Below are 23,956 nucleotides of genomic sequence, written 5' to 3' on the forward strand. Positions count from 1 at the left end.
TTTTTGATTTTCCTGTGAATATTTAACGGCAGCGTGTCTATTGGATTGCTGCTGACGGATGGCCTTATATGGGCAGGCACTCAACTACGTGGGAGGCGTGGTGATGGGGGAACTCAACTCCGCCTCACACGGTGACCGAGTTGCAGCCTATGGCCATATATATGTACATAAGTAGGATTCAGTTATGACCATTAGGCGTAGAATTTCGAAAATGAAACCTGCCCAACTTTTGTAAGTAAGCTGTAAGGAATGAGCCTGCCAAATTTCAGCCTTCTACCTACACGGGAAGTTGGAGAATTAGTGATGAGTGAGTCAGTCAGTCAGTCAGTGAGTCAGTCAGTGAGGGCTTTGCCTTTTATTAGTATAGATAAATGTCTATGCAGAGTGTGTGTCTGTGAGAAGTGGAGTCAGGGTAAAGGCAGTGCATCCAAAGAAACAGAAAACTCGCTTAGCCGCTAATAACACAAGCGATGCGAGCACGTCAGCAAAACTAAACCTCTGAAGAAAGACAAAGTGGCTTTGCTGCTAACATCGGCAAAACGGTATCCCTTTTACTTTTCTTCCTGCTGCTAACGCACATGTAATGTGAGCACATCAGCAAAACAAATCCTCCTAGGAGAGAGATACTCAGAGTAGTTCCTTTCAATTACTTGACATCTCTACATTTCAATTTTTTTTTGACGATTTCAATAGTTTCTAGGACCCCAAGCTTTTTACGGCACAGGCTTTCACAGCTAGAATGTTATAAACATGTAAGAACATTTTTGCTGCTTAGTAACCATCCTTGTGTTGGTGTTTGCTATGAAAACCCACCCGTCCTGCATTATCAAACCAAGGACTGCCGAGGCCTCAGGCTACTCCAGCAGCAGACGCCCTGTACTGTAGGAAGACTTTATTGCTTTCTTTTTCATACTTTATGAATGGTGCTACATAAAATAAATGTTGATTGGTTGATTGATTGAAAACATTGTCACACCTAGTTGGGGAAACATTGTCCAGCTCATTGCTATAAAAAAGAGAAGAAAGTATCCTAGAATGTGTAGCTAGCCATGCTGGAACTGAATCTTCCAAATGTCCAGTCTTGCTTCAGCAAAACCATGAAAGCAAAGCAAATCTCCCTGCTGGTTTCCATTGCTTAGTCTAAAGTTGGTCTTTGTTATACCCTTCCCAGCTTGGGGTCCTTTTTACGTCAATTCAAGGGTCAGTGGACAGTCAATCAGTCATTTTCTTACTTGTTTAGTCCTGAACAGTGTTGCAGGGGGTGCTGGAGCCAATCCCAGCTTGCATGGGGTACAAGGCAGGACCAAATGCTGGACATGGTGTCTGTCCATTGCAGGGTGAATACACAATTTAGGGCCAATTTAGTATCGCCAGTCCACCTAACCTGCATGTCTTTGGACTGTGGGAGGAAATCGGAGCACCCGGGGAACCCAGACAGGCACAGGAAGAACATGCAAAGTCCATGCAGGGAGGACTCAGGACGTGAACCCTGGTCTCCTTACTGCCACTGTGCCACCTGGTCAGTGGATAGCTCAACAATAATCTTAATGGATACATATTATCAGCTTCCATTTATTTTATTCAGTTCAAAACTGTTTTTTCATCCTGTGTGTTTAAACAAATCTGTGTCTTTATGTACAATCATTATATGTAATTAGTAATTGGTAAAGTTTGCAATTGCGTTTACTCGAGAACTTGTTACAGCCTGCAATCAGGGAAGAGCGCTGCACAAAAACAAACTGAAATAAACAAACTGAATTTTGAAGGTGGATAGACAACTCTAGGAACGAGGAGAGAATACAAACTCCCAGTTGTAACTCAAACAAAGCAGCTGGCTTAAAAAAATAGAAGAAAATGGGGAAAAAAAGTGTAGAAGTGCTGCCAAACCGAACATTTTTAAGACTCGAGACCCCCAGTTAGGCCTTATCTAAACTGCCCACCTCAGACTTTGAGAGAGCAGAGAGGACAAAATGTCATTAGAGTGAGAATACTGATGGAATTTGGAGCGAAGGAAACTCATCCTGCTTAAACTGGGTGGCCACCATCATAATAAGAGAGGAGTGGACATGTTTTGTGCCACACTCCAGCCACAGAAAAGATGTCAGGGATGGTGTGCAACTAAAACCAAAATACCTCTTTGCCACATCGAGGCTGCTTATTCTAAAAATCTTGGGATTCTGGTAGCCGACTACACACTGGTCAGCTCTGAGAGATGTGTAGACAACTCTCCTGTCAAGTGACCCAGGCAATGGATATCCAAGATCAGCAAGATTTATACACGTCTTGCAGAAACCTATGATGGGAAAGAGTGTCAGTCATGAGCAAAACAGTCAAGATTCCATTCACATACAGTTTCATGAAACTGAAGCTATAATTAGTTTTGTAGGTAATGTAACACTTGTGAAACACAAATTTCACTTAAAATAGATTTTTGGGGGTTATAAAGGTTTTTTTGCAAAGTATATTGCAAAAGTCTTGCTCACAGTTCTGTATTCTTTCTGGAGACACTCCAGTGAAATCAATTCTATTCTATAGATGTCATTCACAACATCATCGAAGGAGCCCTGGACGTTATAATAATGCGACATGCTGTGCATTTTCTACTCTAAAGACACATTAAAATGCCCCATCATGCACATATACTGTGCTTTTGTTTTGACCTAGCCACCTCCCCTTCTGGTTTCTTGATTCTTGCAGATGAGGGTTAGCATGCTTTAAGCATCATGGAGTTTCATTTTTGTCCATGACTTGGGGCTTTGATCATCAAGATTGTGATCAAAATTGGAAAAGTGGGCATCAAACTACCAGGACAAACACAACACACATCTGACAGCTCTACAAAATGTTTATAATTGACAGGAAAGGAGTATGATTTTTGTCAGAGGATTTTTTTGAAGCACTAGGGGATTCCCCCGTGCAAACCCTCCGGCCTGTACTATGCACCAGCCTCTTCGTGTCTCTGCTGCTCACGTTGTGAAGTGGGGGGCTGAACGCATCCTAAGGAGACGAAGTCACTCTTGCGAAACCCCTTCTTAAACGGTGATACAATGGGAAATAAATACAGGGTTTTTTTTTTTACCTGTCTCTTTGCTCGATCAGCTACTGGCTTGCTGCTGCTGCCATGCCGTGTGATCTGCATCTCGCATGGCCTGTACAGCAGCTGTCTTTGTCTTATATTTCCGGCCCCAGGCGTGGTTAAATCTTTGGCACAAAGTCTCATCTTGCAGGACATGAATTCTTGATATTTTTTAGTTTATAATTTAAAAACGGAATAAGAATATGAAAATCGAACAATATAAGATTAAACTTTGATCAATCCTGAGAAGAATGATACCAAACATATATGTGTAGGTTTTAAAATAGGCTCGATTGAAAGCGTGACAAAAAACGTGACATAAAATCGTTGCACAAAATCGTTGCACTTTTAGGCTTAGGATTTTATATATAGAAAGTAGATTAAATGACGGGCAGACACATTTCATTTTAATACATAAACACGCTTCCCAGACAGGAAGTAAACGGCTTTCTTCTTGTGTCAGGGGCATAAACGTCACTGGAAGTGAAACACGATTTGTTTTGTGAGCTTCACTGCAAATTCAATTTCATGTGAACTGTTTCACTCTTTGCTATTAGTAGCAGTACTGTCACGTCTACAGAGTACAATGAAATTCTTACGAAGAATGAGAGAAGGTACACAATCGGCACATCTGCCTACAATGGGGTGAGGAAGAGGAAACGGGAACCAAAGAGCCCACATTCTGGGATGATTTGTATTACAATTTATGCTTTGCAAAGCACTTTGGTGGTGTATAAAATTAGGATAAATTGATGGATAAGGATATCAGTTTTCTGCTGAAGAGGAGCAGGTTGTGCTCACCGTTAATGTGGGCTGCAATGGACTGGCCCCCTGTCTAGAATTGTGTCATGTCTAGCATCTACAGTTTAAGAGAAAACTGCTGTCCTTATTAGTCACAAGGAAAATGTGCAGGCCTGCCATAGACTCTGTCTGGGCCAGGAATGAAAAACTATAAGCACTCTACCATACCGTACTGGGACCCTTAATCTTTTCCTGTTCCAATCACCATCTATTTCAAGTTTACACAGTCTCCCTGTTCCCACACCCATTTTCTCAAAAAGATGTACATCTTAAGATGTTTGTGATTCTAAACAGGCAGCATGAGAAAGTGTCTGTTTTAGAACTGATTCATGATTAGCACCCATAATTTAGGAGAAACCTGATATCCTAATCGGTCACAGGGAGAACCTGTAAACCTCACCTAGGTGGTGACTAGCCCAGAATTCAAGCCCCCATTCCTTGAACTATGAGCAGCACCATACCATATTGGGATCAATTCCTGACCCAATCACCATCAATATGAAGCTGGCGCAGTCTCCTTGTGAAATGTATCTTTGTGTGATGGATGATTGTAAATGCAGGCAGCAGACTGTCTCCCTGTTCTTTATGCTTGGCACCCACTGCTGCTGGGGTAGGACTTTATTCACTGTGACCTTGTAATGTACAAACTAAGTTTAGAAAATGGGTGGACTAAATTTGCTGCCGAATGTGAAGAGGCTGTGGTGAGGATCAGCATCTCTAAGCCTGAGGTCATGGTTCTTTTTTGAAAAACGGTGGCTTCCGCTCTTAACCGATCTTAGTTGGGGAATTCAACTCTTTCAGGATCTTTGTTCATGAGTGCTAGAAGAAGGAAATGTGATATTGACAAACTGATTGGAGTGGAGGTAGCTGTTCTGCAGGAGCTGTACTGGTCCATGGTGGTGAGGCAGGAGCTGAGACTACAGGCAACATTTTCAATTTACCAGCCAATCTATATCCCTCTCCTCACAAATGATCCAAGTACTAGCAGCAGAAATGAGGTTTCTTTGCAGGGCGGCTGGGCCTCTATGATACGTTGAGAAGCGTGATACGTTGAGAAGCTCAGCGATTTAGTAGAGCCTCAGAGAGGCGGAGAGGAGCCAGTTGTGGTGATTTGGGCATGTCATAAGAAGCTCCCCCTCAAGCTATTCCAGGCATTATCCACTGGGTGGAGACTCTGTGGCAGACCCAGGACATACTGGAGGGATTATATCTCTCAGCTGGCATGGAAATGCCTTGGAATTCCCCAGAAATCTGGAGCTGAAGACAGAGAAGTCTGGGTTGATAGGCTTGGCTAGCTGCTCCCACAATCCTATTTGAGAAGATGCGATGAGTTGGCGACAATTTTAATTTAGTTGTACTTGGAAACTAGAATAAAAGATGTACCCCTTGGGTAGAACAGGCTGCTGCCACATCAACCATCCGTCCTTTTACAATTCCATTTGTAATACCCTGGAAAAAGTGAGAAACAAGCAAGTTCTGACTAATCGAGGGTGTTGATTTGTATTCCTTGTTTCTTCTTTTAAGCTCATTGACTGATCTAACCATCCATCCAATGATTATCAAGCCTGCTGATTCAAGTTCAAAATCACACACTACATTAGGTTAAAGATGGCTATCAGTCTAAGAGGGGGCATTAGCCTATCAGGACACACCAATAAAGGGCAGCAGTTCTGTTCATCCACATAAAATCTTATTTTCAGGCAGCTATACCCTGAGTAGACCAGCCAGCTGTGTTATGCTGGGATACCACCCAGGCATCCATGCATTGTAGGAAAGTACAAAGCATTAACCATCACTGAATGGGCACCAGTCCATTTTTATTCCACACTGGACTATTCCGATGCACCAATCAGCCTACCAGCACAGATATATGGAGTGCCTGGAAAAAGACTCACATGACAGTGGAAAGACCATATAAATTTCACACAGTGACTTTACTATTGCTTGAACCCAGATCTGTGAAATTACACTGTCCATTTTAAATCTACTGGAAGGCTGCCTATACCCCTAAAGTCTGGGCCCTCCACCTCTCTTTAACATGAATGTTTATTGCTACCCTTAACTCTGTTATTATGGCGTCTCTCCTGCACTTTCCTTTATCTTTCGCCACATTTTATTCCGAATAATGGGAAAGCCGCGTTAGTAAGCTTGACAGCTACAAAACCCCCCACACGCTTTTAATAAAAGCAGTCGGGCAAGCAAATCTGATTTAAGAGTTTGCCTAAAATAAATGTAATTCCCATACCAGCGGCCAGGATGACAGCACGTCCTCCTCCCTTCTGCCACAATGTTTTCTCTAAAATTATGAATAGGGCCTGAATATATACATCAGAAATGAACTGAGCAATAAGAGCTGCAGTGTGGCGGGGCTCCAGCTAGGCTTTTGTTGGCGAGATATATCTTCAACTCCTCCTCGCTCTTCACTTTAAATCAAAAAGAAGCACGTCCATATTTTTTCATTTCCGTTCCAGATTTGGCTCTAATCAGATTGAGCCGGCTTCTCTCAAACATTCCCATTAGATGAGCCCACTGAGCTCTGGTCGGGCACCTAAGTAATAAGGTCTGAAGCTGTGTGCCAAGCCAAGGGAGCTCAGAGTTGCCAGGTGGCAGTGACTTACTGGAAATGGACTCCTGGGTCAGGCTGACCGTAACACCCACAGCTTTAGTGGACTTTTTTTGTTAAGGCAGCAAACTGTGGTGGCTAATGCTATTCTACCATAGTCCTGTGGTTCCAGTGTGTGGTTATGTGTGGAGGTGGGCTGCTGTCCTGATGAAAGTGCCTGAAGGACCTTTGTTTGAGTGCAGTGCAGCTCAGGGCAGAACCTTTTCAGGGAATGCTTGGAACTGAGCTTACCCGGTCACAGCATGTCCAGTCTGGAGGGCTGCTGAGGTTAATGTTCTCACAGCAGGTCTATGCTACTGACCTCTCCAGCCATTATGATTGTTGGCCCCACCACCTTGAAGCAAACTGTGCTGGCACATCGTTGTCAGGTGTTTTCCATCATTCCTTTGGCCTGTCATCTGATACAATGCCTAATCAATCATCACTGGACATCATGACCCTCAACAAGCCACAGGAACTCATCATGGCATCCTTTTATTTCACTGATAGTTTAGATGTGTTTGTCTAGTGCTCTGTCAAGTAGCCCTGAAAAAAGTTCAGCTCTTACATAACATCTTGACCCATGCTGCATGGTGTCCATCATCGAGATTACGAGAATCAGGTTCTTGAGGACATTGACGTGTTACTCAACTGGTATATTATTTTCTCCACCACAGAAGCGTTACTTTGCTTAAAATTGTTCTTCTGTGGAGGCTTCTTTTGAGTCTCTCTTGAGCCCTCAGGATTCTTGTTACACCCTGAAATATGTCACTCAACTAACAACAGAATGCTCTCTAAGAGCCAAATAACCATGAAGTATTTTGAAACCTCAAAATTTCCCCTTCATAATCTGATCTGCCTTCCCCACAACCCTGCTATTGAGCAAGATGGATGGATGGATCGGTGGGTGCATCTATTCTCCTTGTACAACACACCCAACAGCTAGGCCTTAAAAATCATCTGTCCATCAAAGGGTCAATATGTGAATCCATCCTCATATTACTCAAACCACTCATCTATTCAACCCATTCATTAATGCAAATGTTCATCCCCCATACATACACCCCAACATCAACTATCCATCTATTAATTCATTAATTCATGCATTTGTCCATCCAGCCATACATGAATTTTTATACAGTATCCATCCAATCTAAAAACATGCCCTCTAACCAAGAATAAGTTCTATCCCCAAAGTTTTTTTTTCAGAATCCCCTACTTGCACATGAATCTCATCAACTAGCTCTTAAAATCCATCCATCCATCCATCCATCCATCCATCCATCCATCCATCCATTTATCTTTATTTTCTATAGTGCCCTTCACAATATTATGATTCAGGAAAAGGAAATGTTCAAAAGATAAAAGCAAAGCAAGCAAACGGGTGGTCATGTGTGGAGGCTAAACAACCATGCAGAACTTGATCTAAAGGCCTTGTCCCATCACATGACATTTGCAGGGATTTTCTGCCACAGACTCTATTCATATAATCTTTGTGAGTCAGAAGGAGACACAGTGCACTCCCTTAAACTCCAGTCATGTAGTGAGACATCTCCTGCAACTCAGTCCAACTAGTCTTTGAATCAGGCCAATGGGGGTGACTTTTATCCTTAGACGTAGAGACAGACTCTGTGTGTGCAAGAGTTGAGAACCAGTGAGCGTTCAGCTAGAAGTAGAATGGATATAAAGCAACTACAAGGAATAAAGAATGTGGGTGTCTTGGATCTCACAAGCAGAAGAGAGGCTAATTTGTCGGATTTCTTGTGAATGTGTCTGATTTCTTGTGTTTAGCACACCACAGAATGGAATAATGATAAAAAATGAGCTGAGATTGCCACTGAGCTTGATGAACCGGTAAGGCATTCTTACAGCACCAGCTCCATCAGGTGGCACGTTATTGTCTGTCAGAAAAATGGACGAGAAATATGAAACTGTGCTGGCAAGTCATCATGGGATCATGTAAGTTCTCATCCCCTGTGATTTCAAGTCATATAATTGACATCCATCTGAGCAGTCATCAGGTCTGACCAGAGGAAGTGTAATGTGGCACAGGTTTTAGACTTTCAGAGCCAAAGTTCAAAACCAGAATTGTAGTTGAGACAAAAAAGTGTGGGAGTGGAATTTATAAATGGATGGATGGAGAGATGCATGAATTAATGAACTGATAGATGGATAGTTGATATGGGGATGTATATACTGTATGTGGATAAATATTTGTATTAGTGAATGGCTGCATAGAGGGATGGTTTGATTGAGGCCTGCTGATGGGTGTCATCTGCAAGCAGAACAGATCCAGCCATCCATTTTCATAACCAGCTTAATTCTGGGAAGGATTGTGGGGAAGGCAGAACAGATTATGAAGGAAAAATAGTAACTGTCTTGGGATTCTTATTCCTATTTAGCAGTAGTGAACAATATTGGAAAACATCTTTGCTCAAGTAAGCCTTCATCTTCAAACCGGAAATGCATGCTGATGTCAGACATTGCGAAGACGGCAGTCACATATCTGACCATGAAGCATACCAACCACAAACAGCATTGCTGCAGCCATTTAAAACGCAATTCAGATGACAGCACTCAAAACATTAGATAAAATATATGTTAAAATAAAAATTTTTGTAGAAATGATTAACACTGACAATTCCACCTAGTTAATAATGAATACACAAAAGATGCAAAAGGCTGTTCAGAGGGTTCTAAACCACAGAGAAGACACCATGGCAGTACTACATGGACATGGTTAGATATCAGAGAAGTTGTTCTTGTACATGAGAGCCGTGGCACTTACTCCACTGAGGGTAGATGATGAACCAGTGAGTGGCAGGGTGGCATAGTGGCTAAGGCCCTGGGCTTCAAACTGCATTGTGGCCAATTAATTCACTTGTGTGACCCTGAGCTGGTCATTGAACTCTCTTGGGCTCCACGTGTTAATATGGCTGTGAACATTTGTACTGCATTCTGAACTTGTAAGTCATCTTGTGGTAGGCTAAACTTAAAATGATAACAGTATGAAGTGAGAATCCATTTCTGTGCAGTGTGCAGTCCACCATATTCTCACAGTTGCCCCCCTCAGAGGAGGTTGGAACAGGACAAGTCAGGTGTGGCCCCATGCCATCTCACCATATTTTACTTTCCATACTACGCCTTTTGGCAGAAGTCCCAGGTTCAATTAGCTCTCCATATTGAATGTCACTTTACATTTTCTTCAAACGCCAAGCCAGGCAGAAAAAGAGAAGAAGGTCAGCAAAGCATAAATGGCATGGCAGAGGCGACAGCCTCCGAAGTGGTGCTGATGAGGGGTTTCTGGTTTCTACTTATGTTTATTCCTGTACGTATGTCCCCCAAAGGCTCTAGAACATGTGGTGCCTTTGCAGAATCACTAAAGAGTGGGTTTCCTATGTGATGATCCAAGTGGGTGTATAAATGTGTCCTACTCCACTACTTCTGCCCCTAATGGGACCCCAAAGGCATCAATGTGTATCCCCATACTTTTAAAGTAGTCACCCACTTTTGAAGTTTTCACATGTTATTGTTGTACAACATTGAATCAGAGTGAATTGAATTTGTCTTTTTTCATACTAATCAACAGACAAAAGACTGTGTTGGACAGATGGACATCCCAACTGAAATGGACCCCTGTTCCATTACTTGGGCCAGTATAACAGATTGTTAGGAAGGAAGGTGTGAGATTCCCCCTCCTGGCCAGGAGGTGGGCATTGAGAGGCACTGTAGCAGCTGGTGCAGCAGGACTGGCATCCCAGTAGCAATAGATGGGAGTCCCTTACCTAGATGGGAGTTCGGCATAATGGATGGACAACCTGGATGGAGAAGCATCCTGAATGTGATAGGTAGCAGTTCATTTCCCGGTCAGGAGGCCAGAAGAATTGTGGGGCAGTTGTAAACTGCCTCCAAAGCGTAAGTCGTTCCCTTGTACACTGGGTGGCAGCATCCCTTGTGGCAAGCCCCTATACGGATGCCCACAGGGCAGTATGAGAGTTGCGGTACCAATAGTCTGCCCTGTTGGGAACTGTGGGGGCCATCAGGGGGAACAATCAGGAGATGAATGCCTTGTTTGCAAGGTGGTCCACCTGACTGAGAAGTTATTTCTGGAGACAATGGCTTGTACATTGAAAATACGCTTGGATTGGGTTTAAATGAAAGTCTTCCCGTTTGTCTGGGATTTGGGAGTCAGAGATGAGCTGGATTAGATTGGATTAGATTAGATTAGATTGTGCACTGCAGAGGAAAATAAGTCTATGAGAGGTGCTGTTTGAAAATAAAAATAACCTTTGGTTAAACCCGGAACTGTCCTTGTGTAGTTGAGTCAGGGGTCAGTGGTGCCCCCTAGTGGCCACAACTCTTTAATGCTATAGCAAAAACAGATCTCTGCAAAGTGATCTAAAGTAATAATAAATATAAAACACAAAGTTATTGATCTCTTAAGTTTTCACCTCCTTCAAGTCACTATTTAGTGTCTGTGTCCACGGGTGGCACTCTATCAGCTTTGCACACCTGCACACTACAGTTTTCCTCACTCTTCATTGTGAAACTCTGTCAGAGGTTCTCATTTAGATTGAGATCTGGACTGTGACTTGGCCACGTCAGGACATTAAAATTGTTGTTTTAAGACATTCCTGTGTAGCTTTGGCTTTATACTTGGGGTCATTATTTTGCTGGATTCATATACCCCCTCTACCCTTAAAATCCTTCTAAGACCTGCTGCAGAGAAGTATCCCCTGAGTGTGATGCTGCCACCACCATGCTTCATAGTAGGGATGGCGTGTTTTTGATAAAATGCAGCTTTCAAGCATGGAGTTTAATAAATGGCCAAAAGGCTCAACATGTGTCCAGCTGACTTCATAGTCTCCCATGTGCCTCCAGCTGAGATGTGTGTACAGTGACTTTCTCTTTGACACTCTCCCTCAAAGATGTCACTGTTGAAGCACTGGATGTTGTCTGCATTGTGTCTCCAGTCTTAACCACTGTAGCTTGTAACTCCTTTAGAGCTCTCATGGGTCTCTTGGTGTTCTCCCTCCTTAATCTTCATCTCAGTTGTTGTGGATGGCCGGCTCCAGTCAGATTTACAGCTGTGCCATATGCTCTCCATTTCTTAATGACCGATTGAACTGGACTGCAAAGGATTTTCAGTGACTTGAATATTTTCTTGTCTCCATGTCCTGATTTGTGCTTTTCATGGAGTCACTTGGAGTGTTCTTTTGTCTTCATTGTGTAATTTAGTCCACCATACTGACTCACCACAAGCTCTCCCTTCTGGATAATTCTGGTGCATTTATATGACGATCAATTGAAATGCAGACAGATGATCTCCATTGAACTAATGATGGGACTTCTAAATCCAACTGGCTGCACCAGTGATGACTTACATGTGTCATATTAAAGTGGTTAATACTTATGCAATCCATTATTTTATGGGTTATTTTTGTAAATAATGTACACCACTTTACTTTGACATTAAAGAGTCTTTTTCTGTTGATCAGTGTCAAAAACACCAGCTTAATTCCACTGTGATTCAATCTTATATAACAAAAAAATGTGAAAACTTCCAGGGAGTGAATACTCTTTATAGGTCCCATAAGTCGGTTTCCTATACTATCAGGACCTTTCTGCATGTCTCCTCTCCTCAGTGAGTCTCTTTGTAGTCACTTGAAGGGTATTGTGCTGACTAAGGGAGTGTCGTCCTGAGACCCAACCTTAGCTCTGACGTGTAAAGCTTCCAGAAATGCCAATTTGTCAGTCAGTGTGGACCCCAGGGGGAGTTAAGGCAGCTTTCACATGTTGGCAGAGCCACAGGACCTGGTTAACTCATCTCTGATGTCACCGCTTGGAGGACTTGAGGTCACAGTATGCAGCACAGGTGACAGATGTTTTTGATCTTGTCGGTCACTACAGTTCTGTGCTGAGGGCAGGATGTGGACGTGCATGCATTGGACAAGCTTTCCAAGGCAGACCTCACCATTTAAGAGCTTATCATTCACGCACGCTTTCAGATGTGTTTCTCCACCGTTTTTTGTTTTTAATTTAATTTTAATTTATTTCATGCCAGCTGGCTGCCACCTAGGTCTCACTGAGAGGTCACAAGCCTCACCAAGAAGGCAAAAGGCACTGGATGGACTGAATGACAAATTAGAAAACCTTTTGGGAAAGTAACATGGCAAGGGGACACACTGTACAGTGAGCTGTGAGCAAACCCATGAGATACTGAGGGCAACGAATGGAGTGAGATAGTGAAAGAACACTTACTGCTGTGAGATGTTGATACATAAATAAAGAGGAAGCAAAGAGTGGAGTGAGTGACTGATGTTGGAACCAGTGAACTGAGATAATGAGGTGACAACCCTTGAAGTGAGACACTAGAGGACGCCTACTGCAATGAGATAGAGAGACACAGATAAGAACAAGAATAATGAAGGGCCAGTCAGCAGGTGAGATGCTCATGTAAGTACTGAAGTGAAATACGGAGACAACACCTACTGCAGAGAACCATGGGGATTACATCCAGTAGAGTGGGCAAACAGTGGAGTGACATAGTGATGAAAGAATCAGTGAAGTGATATAATGTGGTAACAACCCATGAAGTGATAAAGTAGAGGACAACTACTATAGTGGGACACAGAGACACACCTACTGACAAGAAAAGCAAAGGGGCAATCAGTGGTGGCAAGATGCTCATGTAAGAACATGTAAAGTGGCACACTGGGAACATCTATTGAAGTGAGAGACTAAAAGAACACCTACTAAAATGAGGCATGGGGACACACTTAATGACAAGGGCAATCAGTGGGCCGAAATGTTAATGCAAAAACCAGTAAGGTGGCAAACTAAGGGGCATGTACTGAATTGAGTCACGTGGACACACTCCATAAAGTGGGCAAACCATGAAGTGTAATACTGACATAGGAACCGGTAAATTGATATAATAGATGGCATCTCATGAAATGAGTAGATGATACCTAATGGACTGAGATACTGAAAGACCACAGAATTAAAAGAGATTTTGGGACACACTCAACTGAATGACATGGGGTCAACTAGTGAAGTGAGGTGCTGAAAGGACACCAGAGGAAGTGGCAAACTGAGGAGATTAGTAGTGGAATCTTATCCTCGGAGTCCCTAAATTGTGGAATGGTCTGTCTGCTACTATAAAAGATGCCCCTCCGGTCTCAGCTTTCAAATCCGGGCTGAAGACTCACTACTGCAGTTTAGCATATCCTGACTAGAGCTGCTAATTAACTGTACAGACTGCATCTCTGTTGTTAGTCATTAACACTAAAACATAAGCAATATGGTAGTTATAATTTGTTACTAAACCTCACCTATTCTGTTTCTCTTCTTGGTACTCAAATGCGGCACTTGGCCACTGCCCACCTGCCAAGTTGTTCTGCCTGCCTAAGGTAAAGTCATCTCTGATGGAGGATCGCAGGAATCATCGGGTAGAGGGGTCCTTTCATCAGATTGGCTTGCCCAGTGCTTTCTCAGCTGTGGAATGGCCAATGGGGGGAGGCAGCTTGATGGCCGAAGTCTCCAGGACTCTGAACAAATCCAAATCATATTATGTGATATCATCTACCAGTAAATTCTGCTCCGTACTTGTAAAATTTTTTTTTTTTTTATACTGTATTGAGGATTTGTTCTGTGTTTTGTATTGTATTGACCCCCTTTTTCTGACACCCACTACACGCCCAACCTACTTGGAAAGGGGTCTCTTTTTGACCTGCCTTTCCCAAGATTTTTTCCATTTTTTCCCTACAAGGGTTTTTTATTGGGAGGTTTTCCTTGTCTTCTTAGAGAGTCAAGGCTGGGGGGCTGTCAAAGGGTAGGTTCTGTTAAAGCCCATTGCGGCACTTCTTGTGTGATTTTAGGCTATATGAAAATAAACTGTATTGTATTGTACTGTATTGTGCCCAGTGGAGTGAGTTACTGCTAAGTTACTAATGGAGTGTGGAACACTAACTAAGCCAGATTGCTGAAGGGGCACTTAGTGAAGTGAGATAATGAGGTGACAAACACTGAAGTGACACAATGAGGGATATCTACAGAAGTGAGATACTGAAGGAAGACAGTGAGACACATCAAGGTGGAATCAGTAGTTGACCAAATGGAATAACATATGGGGACACACCTAACAGAATGAGATGGGGAGAGGTAATACGTAGACGCATCTATTGATGTAAGAACCATGCAAAATAATGAGGTGACAAGCACTAAAGGGAAATGCTGGGGCACACCTAGTGGAGTGAGATTCTGAGGCAGCACTTGGTGAAGTGAAATACTGAGGAATACCTAATGAAGTTAAAGACCTGTTGAAGACTCTGAGGGGATACTCTATGATGTAGGATATTAATAGAGAGTGACAGTGTGGGACCACTTAGTGAAAAAGGACTCCGGTGGAATGCCTCATGACTTGATAGATTTGAAGCATACTTGGAAGAGTCAGATTCACCATGACACCAAGTAAAGTGTCATACTGAGATATTGACAACACATCGCTTGCTCTGACATACCAAGAGCAGAGGTACATCTTGTGAACAGTGGACACTCTGTGAACTGCCACACAGAAGGGTCACACAATGAAGTTATTGCCTTAAGAGATGCCTAGTGAGCCTAAAGGGTAAGACAAGACTCTAGAGGACAGCCTAGTGGCTTCATAGACCTGATGCAAGTTGGCTAATGTAGTGGCATGAAGGTAAGTGAAGGGGCACCCTGAAGAAGTACCTGGAATCTACTAGAGTGAGGTATTTAAAAACCAGTAGACTGGTAACATCAAAGTATGGTGATAAGAAAATCTGATAACAGAAGATGATTTTAGAAGTGTTCAGTGAAATGAAATATTGAGTGAGACAGTGAAAAATGCGTTGGACATTATAGGTTAAGAAAGTGACCTTCTAGGAGGAGGAGGAGACCTTGTGGAGTCGGTATCTACGAAAACATCTTGTACAAGGTGGCAGTGAAATAGATACAATGGAACATGCTGTGAAATTGCTGAAGTGGGCATGCTGGGACACTGGACGGATGTCTAAGTGAAGATAAACAAAGAGGTTGAAGAACTTGGTGGATCATTATAGGTGTGGGATACGGATTAATGAATTGAAATCACTGAGTGAATGCCTGGTAGAGCATCATATTTTAGAGATATCTGAAGATAAATCACAATTACAAATTAATACAGAGGAGGCCAAAGCTAGTCATATAAACAATGGGCACAAGGCAGGAACCAGCTCTGGATGAGGAGCTAGTCCATCACCTTTCCCACTTAACATACCGTCAGCAAACCTAACATGCATGTGGGAAGAAAATCAGAGAAAATCCCATAAGGTGAATGTGCAAACTCCATCTAGACAGGTGCAGGATTGAACCCAGGATACTGAGTTTCACCTATTATGAGCAGCCTGTTATGAAATTGTACAAGTAATGCTAATGTCTTTAAATGATAAGGGATTAAATTTGAACCTATACTGATGGAAGTCCAAGACCTCATTTCTAACCACTGTGCCAGCTTTCCTTTGCGACTGACAAATGCAAAAATGAGAGCAACACATTTATCTAACTCATTAGTGGGATGCCCCCAGGCCATGCCATTATGCCATCCCTTTCCCTAATGGCTGCCCTCTAACAGCTGAACACTTCCTGCCATTTGTATGTTCTTGGGTACCAAAGCGGCCCGGCTGACGGAGAAACGCTTGCCTCTTTGTTTTTCTAAGTGACTGCCTTCGCCTAAATCAATAGTTCAAGAGGCCACGAGCAAAGCCGGGCCTCCGCTAACATTACAATGTGTTTTTAATTTGAAATGTTATCCCTCGGCACTCGGCTGTAACTAACAGTAAACTTGATCATTACAAGGCCTCTGATCGACTTGAGCCAAGTGAAGCTCCCTGCCGTCTCGCTATCGAGTAGCAGTAAACACTGTTTTACATTTCAATTATTGATTAAGACGGCTTGTTTCACATGGAAAGTGGCAGGAAACCAAGCAGCTGAGACCCCCCAGAGGTCCCGACCCACTCTCATATTGTGAGGCTTATCTACAGCCTCACCCAGAAGACCTGGGGCCTTGGCAAGGTGGTCAATGTTCACCTCGGGCTTTACTTGGAATCAAATGAACGAGTGGCATCGATTGTTCACTCGGGGAGGGCTGGAAAAGTGGCACCTGCTGTAGATGGCCTAGGCTTTACTCATTTTAATGCATCTTCCTTCCTTCACTTTCTTCTCCATCGTTTGCGTAATTTTTCTTTCAATTTTCCACCTGCCTACACTGTGAGTTACGATGCTGGGGGCGAAGGTCCACGTGTGATATTCACTAACCATCCACCCGACGCCAAAAACGCAGAGAAAAGTGGGAGCTGGACAAGTGGAGATGTGTGGAAGGACAGTGGAGTGTGACAGAGGAGTAGAGAAGTGTGCAAGTGGAGGAGAGTGAGAGGGTGAATTGAACAGGAGTGTGACTTGGAGAGCTAGGACAGAGTGTGTGGAGAAGACAGAAAGAATGACAGATGGGAAATTGAAGGAGAAAATTAGTGGTGGTGCGATTATGGGCTAAAATTCAGATGAATGGCAAAAGAAGAGTTTGTGACAGGAGAAATGGACAGATTGAAGGCTGAGGAGAAGATGAGTATGAGGTGAAGGGGAAAGGAGAAGCTTGGTGTGAGGAAGAGAAATAAAGTGCAAGGGTTGGAAGCATGCGCTTATTGCAGCGTGTTGCCATATAGACCACACGACAAACCATCCAGATTGAGACGGTGACAACTCAGCATCTCACTGAAGAGTGTGAGGTTTTTTACAGTGGCTGGAGTGCCAATCCTGCCACCAACCCCCAGGTTTTTATTGCTTGCAGGTCTGGATGCAGGTTAACGTCATACTCAGGATGGAGCAATTGCAGGTTAAAGGGTCTTGCATAAGGGCCCAATGGAGTAGAGTCACTTTTGCCATTTAACAGAATTTGAACCGGCAACCTTCTGATTCTCAGTGCAGATCCCTAGCATCAGAGCCACTACTCCACCTGTGTAAGTAAAGTGTAAGATGTTGAATTAAAGAAAAAGAGTATCTTTGAAGACTGAGTAAGAACAGGAAGAGAAGCAGAGTGAGAGGGGGAGATTAGGGGTTGGAGAGTGACAGAGGATTGTGGGACTGAAGAATGAATTTAAGTGTTGTCTGGATGAGAAGGGGCACCCACAGCCTCTGAGAGATACGACAGGCTTGTGACAGGTCAGGTGACATGGTATTGCACACTTCACGTGGATGACATGACAAAAGGAATTACACTCGAGGCCGAGGCTTTGGGCGGCACACCCTTCATTCTGACAGGAGCGTCACTGAGGTGGGGCTCACTGCTGATTACTTTTAGGACCTGTCTGGGGTTACAGGAACAGTCTCAGTCACTTCAGACTCTGCTGTCGTGACTGGCAAGGAACTGGGGCTCTGCACCAGTGGACATTATTAGATTTGTCACAACAACTGACCAGAATGGACACTCAGTCTGTGTGTCGCGGGTGGTGCTCCTGTGGTCAAACTTCAAGTCCAGCTGAAAACCGTATAAACAGGCAGGCCTCCCCGTGCTTGAGCACTCTGGTGCATATTTATCAAATACCATTTTGTGTTTTTTTTTTGTTTTAATCTTATGAGATTTATTTTCTAAATGCAGCTAAAGGTTATTCCAACCCTGGAACAAATCCTAAGCCTAATTCCTCCCAGCTCTCAGTGCCATTGCTATCATTGCCATAAATCACTTCTCGCTGTTTGTTGTTCACCCGCCTGAGATGTGCACAGCTTGGCCTGAGGTGCATCCACAGCTCTCATCGCTCTCCAGCCCAGATCCACACTTTGGCTGTCAGATGGATTTTCTTTTCTGTGTTTTGGGAGCTTGTCAGCCGCTCTCCATTTTGGAGGATTGAAGTGTCCTTCCCAAAACTTCACCAGTAAACCAAAGTCTTCATGGAACTGTTTAGATACCTTCATGGAGTCAGCAAATATGTTTTTGAGGCTTGTGTGTAGAACATCTGAAGCTCTGCTCTCACTAATCCTCTAATGCCCAGCACTCTGCTGCCGCATGCCACATGGGCTTCAGCTTTCACTCTGCTCTTTGCCTGCTGTGTTTCACAGAGCCGCTTGTCCTTCAACAGGTGCAGGAGAAAGATAAAGGCGGCCTTTGCAGAGCTCAGAGCTGAAACAGTTGTCTTCTTATTTCTGCCCACACCCTCTCACAATGTCTGTCATATCTGCTTTATGCTGGTAACATGCATTCCCTCCCTCATTCACTCAATTGGCCTGCATGCCCATCTCACTCTCTCATTCATTTATTTATTAAGTCATTGGCATTAATGCTCCCACTCACTCACTCACTCATTTGCTTACACACCTTGCACATCTCACTTTCTCATTCACTTATTCACTCACTCATTAGCTTTCAGAACATTAGAACAATCTGGACAAGAACAGGCCATTCGGCCCAACAAAGCTTGCCAGTCCTATCCACTGAATTCTTCTGACAAAAACATCAAGTCAAGTTTTAAAAGTCCCTGAAGTCTTACTGTTGTGACACACATGTGCATGGGAAGCAGCTAAAGGGCTTGAATGAGGGTAATTCCAAGCAAGTTCAGGATGTGGCAGAGTGCACTGACTCTTTTTTCACTTTTCTACAGACCATTCATGGAAAATTCTGCCTGGCCCTGATGATGTCAATTCTGGTTTTGACCCCTTTGACGTCAATTCCGGGTCTGAGCCTACGAATGAAGACCCTTCCGGTTCCAGACCCTTTGAGGTCACTTCCTATAATGGCCTTTAAAAGCTGCCAGCTTTCCCCTATCCCCTCAGTTCTGTTTTGGACTCTGACTTGTGCATATCAGTGCTATTACTTTATTCAGTTTTGCAGCCAGGAAATATTATATGGGTGGCTGCCCCAAACTTTGCTATGGCTCTTTGTTGAGTCTGTGACACTGTCTATTACACTACTTGGTAGTTATGGTTCTCTGTGTGAAGAAGGGCTTCCTAATGTCCACGTGAAATTTACTCTTAACAAGTTTCCAACTGTGTCTCCATGTTCTTGAACTCATTTTAAAATAACAGTCACAATCCACTGGACTAATTCTCTTCATAATTTTAAACACTTCAATCGTGTCAACCCTTAATCCTTTTCTGTATAAACTAAAAAGGCTCAGCTCTTTTAATCTTTATCCTCATAATTCAACCCCTGTAGCCCTGGAATCAGCCTAGTCGCTCTTCTCTGGACCTTTACTAGCGCTGCTATGTCCTTTTTGTAGCCTGGAGACCAAAACTGCACACAGTACACCATATGAGGCCTCACCAGTGCGTTATAAAGCTTGAGCAGAACCTCCTTGGACTTGTACTCCACACATCAAGGCGCTATATAACCTAACATTCTGTATGCCTTCTTAATGGCTTCTGAACACTGTCTGGCAGTTGAAAGTGTTGAGTCCACTATGACTCCTAAATCCTTCTCATAAGGTGTACTCTCAATTTTCAGAACTCCCATTGTGTATTCAAACCTAACAGTTTTACTTCCTAAGTGTAATACTTTACATTTACTGACATTAAATTTCATCTTCCCAAACCTACGCAAGCCTATTTGCTGTCCAAGTCCTTCTGTAATGATATAACGGACTGCCAATCCAACTATCTTGGTATCATCTGCCAACTTAACCAGCTTCTTACTTATATTCCTATCCAAATCAATTAATGTATTAAAAATCGCAGCGGCCCTAGCACTGACCCCTGTGGAACACCACTCTTAACATCGGCAAGTTCTGATGAAGTTCATCCCACACCATCACCCTCTGCTTCCTGTGTTTGCACCCATCTACATCTACAAAGATCACCCTGAACTCCCACGTCTTTTAATTTGATGTCCAACCTCTCATGTGACACCTTATCAAGTGCTTTCTGAAAGTCAAGATAAATAATATCATAAGCTCCCTTCTAATCCTATCCTTTTAATGCTTCCTCATAGAATTCCAGCATGTTAGTAAAACAAGATTTCCCTCTTCTGAACCCATGCTGACTGTTCAGTAAAACCTCCTGACAATGTCTACCTTGCACCTTGCGACCATGACCCACCTATATCTACCCTTCTGGTCTGGAGTCTCCTCCCGTGCCATCTTAGGAGTGCACACTATCTCTCTAAAGGATACCTGGACGAGGTCTGCCAATTCTCTACTACAAAACATGCCAACCAATCTCTCCTCCAGTTCAGCGACCCTGAACTCGAGGTGCTTGATCAGCTGGCATCTCCTGGAGATGGAGCCTTCAACAGCCTTTGCTTTCCCTCTCTCACCCCTTCTTGTTTCAGGTCCATTTTGGCAGACCCACTGATGTGAACATAGACACACTCGTTCACGACAATGGGAGGAGTGAGGACATTCTGACATTCTGCTCTTTTTCTTTTAGTTTTCAGATGGCCTCTCTGTCATTCTGAAGTCAGGAATTACTCTTTTCTCTCCATTTTGTTTCTCCTACTTTAATCTTCACTAATACATGAAAAATGTGTCACAGACATTGCGCTGACTCTGCTTTCAGGTCAAATTAACTCCCCTCTCCTCCAAAACCAATGTGTAGAAATGAATTTAAGATGGTGAGCACTTTGACTGGAGTAGATGTGTCTGTCCATGCTGTTACACCTCCTCTTTTTATCGAATGACTGTCTCTCACTGATCCCATCTTTGCAAAGACTCCCCCTCAACCCATAGTTCTTACTTGGCTGCCAAAGAGGCCCGTCCCGGACTCCCCCAACTCCCTGATTCCTTAACTATAAGTCATCGTCTCGTGTCCTTCTCGCTCCACCGATGAAGGCCTTCTCTTCAAAGTGATGCCGCTTTCTCTCCAGCAAATTCCACCTCCTCCTCCTCCTGTATCTCTTTTCTACTCTTCTTCCTACTCTATTCTTTTTAATGTCTCCTCCATAATCTTCTCATTCCTCACTAAAAAAGACATGCAATATTACTGATGCCATTTAGTGTCTTTTCAATGCATTTATCAAAGAAAAGAAAAAAAAAGAACAACACATTTCTTAACCAGGGGTCAGCAGCACAAGTTTAATGCAGCTGTCCTCTGAGGGCCATTTCATAATTGTCACTGTAATTAATATTATAAATTTCCTGAGGCTTCATTCTCTATAATACATCATTCATTTCCGCTAATTAACATCCGTGACACATCTCTATGCCCTTGCAAAAAACTGCAATTAAAATGATTTCAAAATATGAAACTTCATAAAAAAAATCCGACATAACACATATGTCCCTCTCGGTACCCTTTGGCGTTAAGTATGTTTGTTCAAGGCTCCCGCTGTCACCATTTAATGGTCAGTGTTATTGCTATAATCCAGCTGGTTCTGATTTTAAATGTTCACATGAAATGGGAGGTGGGACATCTGGAGTCCGGTTAACGCAGGACATGCTAACTGTGTACCCAGAAGATGGGGGCTACTGACTAGGGGCTTTCTATTCCCAGTGTTCACTTCAAATATGGTGCCCACTGCAGTTACAGTGACCTCTAGGAAGGATGATATTGTATCATTGCATCTGTCAGCTTTACCTTTTAATGATATTCATTCTGGCACTTGGTGTCTTTTGGATAAAAAGCACTGACCTTATGTAAACAGGAAGCTAACGACTCATGGGACTTATTTTTGAATTGAAGACTTGCCTCCCCCCCTCATTCATTGGTCATGAGTCCTGTCACTTCAAAAAGTGACATCCAATAAGCTTTAGCTTCCTGTTTATGATGTGCACTGATAATTGCTAAATTATCAATTTAACATTGCTTTAGCAAAAAAGGCATGCATTTTGCACATTTTAACCATACAACTGAATAACTAACATGTGGATTAGAAGACACGAGTAACATGAGATTTTTTTTTCTGCTTTTCCACATTATTTACCATTGTACAGCACTGGTCACCATTGAATTCAACTACAGTAAAACCTCGATTATCCGTGACTCGATCAACTGTCAGTCTCCATTAACCATCAGAACAAAAAAAAACATTGTGCATGCCAGCGCCTACCTATTACTACTGCCGCACAATACGCTGCAAGCTCTGCACATTGGAATAACTTTCCCTTTTGCTAGCATGCAGTGTTCTTCCCCAGCACCAAATATCATGCTGCATTTTGAAATTACAGTTACATATCTTCAGCTTTAATAGCTGTGATGGGAGGCCAAGGCTATTACCTGGCCGGGACACCAAAAGAATGAAAGGACCAGAGGGAGAGGCTGGGACACTAGAGGGCAGCTCTTCTGGGTGGCTGTGGCACCACAGATTCCTGCAGGGTCACGCTGGGAGCTGAAGTTTGGTACGGCCCTGCAGGGTTCCATGGGGGGGCACCAGGAGGAGTTGCAGAGCCCTTTAACTGACTTCTACCCCATCTGGGAGTGATTCCTGGTAATCTTGATGAGCCACCTGGAACACTCCCAGGACCTATAAAAGGAGCCGGTCACTACCACTTAATGGCCTTAGTTGGGAGGAAGCCGACAAAACTTGTAAGGAGGAATGGAGGTGGAAGGACTGGCGAAGAGAAAGGATTATTGGGCTGTATGGACTGTGCCGTACTTTGGGGGTGCGAAGAAGAAACGCTTCCCCACTGTAAATAAAAAGTGTTGAGAAACTTGTGTTGGGTTAGGGCGGCTGTACGCACCCCGGGCTTCACATAGCGTCTCGTAGCTTTTCTTTTTGTTATAATTAAACTTCTATACATTGCAATGGCTGATAAACATATGTATGTGGTGTTGGATTTGTCACAAAAAATTTATATTATTAAATGTTTATGAAACGGCAAAAGGTGCTCAGGTATTGCTTCAATTTACAGAGTAGGAAGAATGACAGTGAACTATATAAAGTGTGATGCTGACACAATTGAATAACGTGTCAAATGGAAACCACTGAGGGTAATGTTATTCTGTATTAATATTAATGTTCTTCTGCATTGTAATTTTCTTTTTAAATTCTGCTATATTATTTTTTGTCAATATACTGCGACGTGTGGACAGATTGTGATGCGCTGTGTGGGAGCAGAAAGGCCGGAATGAATGCTGTGTAAGTGATAGGACTGGCTGAAGGGCTTCTGTTCTATGAGGGGCCAACACAAGCGACAGGAGAAGTTAGGAGAAAAAAGAAGGTTCGGCGGAAGGAGTTTTGAGTAGGGAGTCAGGAGACAATAAGCAGAAGTGTTTGCGACATAGAAAAAGACTAAACGTGAGTGGCAGGTTATAACAGGAAAAGCTTTCTTTTATTGTTCTGTAACCCAAATAACGGAGTATAAGACAGGGCACTGTTTGTTATGGAACAAAGACTCCTAGTAAAACATAGAAAACTCCAGTACCTCCGAGTTGTATTTGCTTATTACATTGGTCATCATAATATTATATAAATTAATTAATTTTGGGGCGGCACGGTGGCACAGTGGGTAGCGCTGCTGCCTCGCAGTAAGGAGATCCCGGGTTCGCTTCCTGGG

This window comes from Polypterus senegalus, chromosome 10 (assembly GCF_016835505.1).
Source record: "Polypterus senegalus isolate Bchr_013 chromosome 10, ASM1683550v1, whole genome shotgun sequence".
NCBI lineage: Eukaryota > Metazoa > Chordata > Cladistia > Polypteriformes > Polypteridae > Polypterus > Polypterus senegalus.